Source organism: Lepus europaeus, chromosome 4 (assembly GCF_033115175.1).
Source record: "Lepus europaeus isolate LE1 chromosome 4, mLepTim1.pri, whole genome shotgun sequence".
NCBI classification, from domain to species: Eukaryota; Metazoa; Chordata; class Mammalia; order Lagomorpha; family Leporidae; genus Lepus; species Lepus europaeus.
Genome location: NC_084830.1, coordinates 54,447,559 through 54,454,226, shown reverse-complemented (window position 1 = coordinate 54,454,226; position 6,668 = coordinate 54,447,559).

Genomic DNA, 6,668 nt, shown 5'->3' with positions numbered 1-6,668 from the left:
ACTTGCTTTCACAGTAAAATGAAATTTTAAAATAGCCAGGTGGCAGGCCTAACCTCATTTCCAACTAAGTGGAAATATTTTTATATTTCCTAGTGGAAGCATTTCCTTGCAGTATTTTAATACATTGCAACCAGCATTGCTGGAAAGCGAAATTTATGTGGTTAGGTCATTATGGCAAAAAATTAGAAGTGATATTCCCATATCTATCCTTCCATTGATTCTGAAAACTAAAGATTTTTGGTATGGGAGAAACTGATACACACACACACATACATACACACATAGCATACCCAGTGAATCCTACCAAATAACATACCAACCCCAGAGATGTTCTCTCCCTTGTGGCATTATAACATAACCGTGAATAACGCGTATTAACATTCTGTAAAGCCAGCTACGTCTGGATAGTGTGGCTTACAGCATTGTCAGTGAATTCCACGTGTAGTGGCCTATTTTTTTCTTTTGTAACTGTAAAGTGAGTTTTCTTTCAGACACAACATGGGGTGAGCTATCCTGAATATGAAGAGGAAATCACATTTTTAAGAAAAGTGACAGTTTCACTGGTGGCATATTATGATAAAAATGTATCAGAAACTTCAACTTCTGTTTTTTTCTTAACAGCTTATACAAATATTTCTTACCAATCAGGAGATCTGAAAATATATATGCCCTTTGAAGTTTTGCTGACATAAGAGGATTCATCTGCTGTTTGTTCCTTTTGAACAACCCCTGAATGGGAAGCAATGTGGTACCAGCCTAATTCTGGTTGATGCTACTGTTTCATGCAGATGTATTCAAAATCCAGGCTTACATGTTCTTTTCTTCAGTTAACTAGGTGTAGGTAAGTCCAATGAGACCACAAATGCACTCTCACTTTGTAACATGGGTAGTCCCCCAAGGATGGAAAGCAATCTGTACACTTGCTGTGGTCTGAACATGATTTGGCCCCAATATCATGCAGGACTTTAAATCACAAGGTCATAAATTTATAGTCTGAAGAGGGTTAAAATTTAATTCAACCATGGTGTTCAGTAGATGTGACCAGGTAGGAGGTCCTTAGGTTACTGGGGTCATCCTCTCAGAATATAATTTTTGTTAGAGAGTTGTTAACTCTCGAGATTGAATCCAACCTTTCTCTGCTTCCTATCTTGTCATCTATTCCTTCTTCTGCATATGTTCGACCATACACCTCAAAGCCTCTGCCAAATCTTGCAGGATTTTATTTGGACTTTGAGCCCCCAGAAGTATGCGCTAAATAAACCTCTCTCCTTCATAACTAGCATGTCTCAAATATATTGTTATAGCAATGAAAATCTAATACAGCAGGAATCTTGTTTGTTCAACAGACCCTGCCGAAGCACAATTCCATTAAGTTCAATTCCATTTCATAATAGATAACTGCTGGATATTACAGAATACATAATTCACAATGGATAGTTTAAGCTATATAATCATGAAATATATCATGGTCAGATATTCAGTAACTACCAGGCCAGTAAAAAGTCAAGATCTTTTTCTCATAAAGTACTTGCATCACATCAAACTGGAAATCAAAAGTTTGGTCTTTTACTATAGCTTTTGTTTTTAACTTGTGCTTACCTTAGGCCTAACCTAGCTGCCTCGAGTGGTAGGAGTGCTCATATTTCTAGCAGCATGGGAGCTCTTGGATCACATGGGCAGAAGAACTTGATTGCACAGAAACTAGGCCACTGTAGAATGTCTTCTTACTTGGGCTCATTCAAAGGGAGCAGCTTTTCATCTCACCTGGTAAATGAGTCAAGGATATACACATGTTACATACAAACCCCTATATCCAAAGAGAGTTACAGAGAATTATACTTCATTCTCAATGTGTGAGTTCACTATGGAGCAATTCACCCTTCAAATTGCAGGAGATAGCTGTTATTATTTCAGATACCTGAAGTCTAATAATTTGTAACTGCCAGTCTTCTTTATTTTCAAAATCTTTTTTCTGTTTTCACACATTCAGTGTACTTTTGAAGGCATCAATAATATCTACTGTGTCCTTCTTTCCAGGTTCTATCACAATGATGTCATCAATATACTGGGCCTGATACATCATAGGGGAAGTTGATGTGGTCAAGGGCCCAAGAGATTAATTAGTGTTTCCGAGCCAAAGAGTTGGCATTGCCTAGCAGCTAGAAAGCAAGGATTTAACACAGTCCTGCTACGTCAAAGTAAATGGATTCTGAAAGGCTAAAAATATCAAATATCTACTATGCTGGGTAATAATGTATTTAAATTTTTAATAAGGTAGACATGAAATGATCAAAGAACTGAAGTAGTTTGAAAATTCCCCTTTCCTTTTTTTTTTTTTTTTTTTTTTTTTTGCTGCTACGGCATAGGTAACATGGAGATGTTTAGTCAGAAAATTGTGTAGTATTTTTTATTTTAGTATTTAGTATTTCATTTGATAAAATAAAATAGTTTTAAACTTAAAGAATTTTAAAAAGACAAACTGTATTGCAGACCCTGAAAAAAAGTCACTCACAAATATCTTTAATCTTTATTATTTAACCTATCACAGTGTCAACACAACCCAGACAGCATGTTACCATTTCTAATCTGTTTGAACAAAAAACAGATGATCCTGGATTTATGTTGGGGCTACAACCTGATAAACCCATAATAAATTAAACATACTGCAGTTGTAAATACACTTGGTATACCTATCCTATAGAACATCCAAGCTTAGCATTGTATCCACTATGATACCAGCTGTTTCTACTCCTGACTGTGGGGCTCATTGGATTGTGTGGCAGCTGCTGCTACCCCTCACTACAAAACAGCATAGCACCACATGTTATAAGTCCAGGAAAAGGTTAAAACTCAAAGTTTGAAATACTATTTCTACTGAATGTATGTTACTCTCATCCCTTGTGAACTCAGAAAAGAGCTAGGTTGAAACATTATAATTTGGGGAACCATCTGTAAATGCAATCAAGAACACAGACACACATACACATACACACACAGAAAAGACTTTAAGCAAAATCCAGTAGGATGAATTAAAAAATTCTTTGGGCCGGCGCCGTGGCTCAATAGGTTAATCCTCCGCCTGCGGCGCCAGCACCCCGGGTTCTAGTCCCGGTCGGGGTGCTGGATTCTGTCCTGGCTGTCCCTTTTCCAGGCCAGCTCTCTGCTGTGGCCCGGGAGTGCAGTGAAGGATGGCCCAAGTGCTTGGGCCCTGCACCCCATGGGAGACCAGGAGAAGCACCTGGCTCCTGGCTTCGGATCAGCGCGATGCGCCGGGCCGCGCCGGCCATTGGAGGGTGAACCAACGGCAAAGGAAGACCTTTCTCTCTGTCTCTCTCTCTCACTGTCCACTCTGCCTGTCAAAAAGAAAAAAAAAATTCTTTGAATAACATCCATGAAATAAATTTTTTAGTATAATGTATAAGTTAATATAGTTGTTAATATGCATAAATCAAATTTCAGAGTGTGAGCTATAAAAAAAAATCTTCAAAATAAGACAGTACCAAAAATAAGATTTATTTTGTAGAAATATCATGACATTTATACTCAACTAAACAAAACAACTATCAGATTATGTTGAATTTTTCTCATTAAAGATATCATCTAATATTACGTGTTTATCATCTTTGCTGATATCACGGCACAGCAGGTAAAGCGGCCTCTCGTGAGGCCAACATCCTATATGGGTACCAGTTCATGCCCTGGCTGTTCCACCTCTGAACAAGTTCCATGCTAATGACCTGGGAAAATAAGCAGAAGATAGCCCAAGTGGTTGGGCTCCTGTTACCGACGAGGGAACCCCAGATAGAGCTCCTCACTCCTGGTTTATCTTTGTTCAGAGCTGGCCATTGAAGCCATCTGAGGAGTGGACCAGCAGATGGAACATCTTTCTCTCTGTCTTTCCTTCTTTGCAACTTTGATTCTCAAAATAAATTTTAAAAAATATTCAGTTTACAAATGAAGTATTTCACATTCATTTTGACATCATTCTTTATATTCTATTTAAACTTATAGATTGACCCATATATTCTGAGAATTGACACTTTGTGTCAGCAATCTTGTCTCCAAAGAGAACATTTGCTCCAACTAACCAATTGAACATTGTATTCAATTTTATGCAAATAAAAATCTAAGCCACAACCTATTAAAAAGTTATCTCCAAATATTAATGCATTTAAAATGACCTATATTAAACTAGGGATACTACATCATGGTTCAATTGCTATGCACATTCTGAATTTATTTATTTTTCTTTATGAGATAAGACTTAGGGCATAGGCTTTGAATGTTGTGTGCAATTTCAGACCAAAGCAGCTGTATACGAAAGATGAATTCATATGAGGTAGCTTTATAATGAATGTTTTAAATCACTATGAGCCCTATAAATGAGAAGCCCTCCTTTCTTTTCTGTCTCTTGAGAACTCATTAAAACAGCAAACATGTTTTTGAGAATACCCCAAATCATATGCAGAACACACTAGCCCCAGTATCAAGAAAATCCACTGCAAAGGAAAATATAACTTTTCAGCTAGGAAGTAGCATTAGAGATATGTTTAAGTACTGTGGTTCTATCCACTAGGACTGCCAACTCCTGGTGCTGGATTTGAGTCTAAGTTAATTGATCCCCTATGTTGGTCTTTAATGATGAGTACCTCATTATAATCCAGCACACAGAACACAAAGCTCTTGATGCATACTGAAGTAAGAAGATATTACAACTGCTCTTTTCTGAATTCAAATGTCATGCATAGGGCAAAACAAGCACTGATCCTGTAGTAATTCACTTTTTTCTCCCAAAATCTGTATGTTTTAGTCACATTTAAGCTTCAAATACTTCATCAATATATTGAAGTTGGTTAAAAAGAAATATCATATAATATTCAAATTCAAATATGACTTGACAATGTTTTTATTAATCAGAATTTCGTCAATTAATAAACTAGGTAATTCATATTAGTGTAAAGAGGTCTGGGATTGAATTTGAAAGCTGTAGACTGGGCATAAATTTGTACTGTATGACATAAGACCCTCTCTAGATAAGATACTGACCTTACAGTATATTACACAAGCATGTGAGATAATATGAAAGCAACTTGTGTACTTAAAGGCACAGAGAGTCTTAGCTATCTAAATAACATCACAAACAGACACTGTATTCAAGTGAGGAATGAGATAATGCATGTCAAAGTGTTTAAAAATCATGCATGCCTTACTAAAAATATTTATAATAATAATTCCTTGATCTTCATATATATTTAGCAATTTCACACACTTAGTTGCAGTTGCATCTAAGTTGAGAGAAAATAATCATTCCTACTTACTTCCTTAATACAGAGTAGGCAAAAGGAAAGAACTTCTACTTAGCTTTAGAGTTAATTCAGCAGAAAATAAATAATTTTTGAAGGTTATTTCTTCTTATATGGGAAGGTAACTTTTTATTAAGTGTCCCAGTGGATTCTCATAGTGAATTCATAGTGGATTCACATAAAAAATTTTAGGAAAAAGTGTGATGCCTACCCACATACAACAATCAGCTTGGAACACTGAAAAACAGAACATGACTATCAGAGACAGAATATTCTCATAAGTGGGTGGTTTATAGCCAAATGCAGCCAAAGTGGGCGAAAATAATCTTATCATCTCAATGAGCATTGGACTGTGGGACGGTATAAATGGCAGAGTAAGGATGTCTAAAAATCTGTACTTCAATTAAATCATTGAGACACTGATAAACTGTTCAAGATTATACTGAATAAAAATATACTATAGAAAAATTGTAGAGAAAATCAATGGAAGCAGAATCATATTCTATGGGATGTCCAACAAAACTGACAAACCTTTAGCTACCCTAACAAAAAAGGGGAATATAATGAACAGGTTTTTGCCCATAATTTAAATAACTTGGATGAAATTTTTAAAAATTCACAGAAGACACAAAGTATTAAAAGTGACTCAAGAATAAATAAAAAAAGATGTTTTACAAGTGAAAAGATTAAATTAGTAACTAACCCCCTCCTCCCCACACACATAAATGAAAAACAGGTTGAGATGACTTTCCTGATGAACTCTACTCAACGTTTAAATAATTAAAAATCTAGGAGACCCAAACTATTCCCTTATTTCTTCTCTACTGCTATCAAGATGGGAAACTTCTATTCTGTAGGACTCTCCATCAGCATGTACAGTTTATCTTTAAACCTTACAAAAGGGATGGCTAACATTTTTTTCTGTAACAATAGCCTGGCCACATAGGGAAGACCAAATAGCATGGACTAGACAAGAACTTAAGTTATGATTACACAGCTTGATTGATTTTGCCGTGGACACACTAAACAGGCAAAACATCCCTTCTTTTTTTTTTTTCTTTATTTGAAAGGTAGAGTTACAGACAGTGAGAGAGAGAGAGAGAGAGAGAGAGAATCTTCCTTCCGTTGGTTCACTCCCCAAATGGCCACTAGGGCTGGCGCTGCAGTGATCTGAAGCCAGGAGCCAGGTGCTTATTCCTGGTCTCCCAAGCGGGTGCAGGGCCCAAGCACTTTGGCCATCCTCCACTGCCTTCCCGGGCCACAGCAGAGAGCTGGACTGGAAGAGGAGCAAACAGGACTAGAACCTGGTGCCCATATGGGATGCTGGTGCCATAGGTGGAGGATTAGGCAAGTGAGACACAGCGC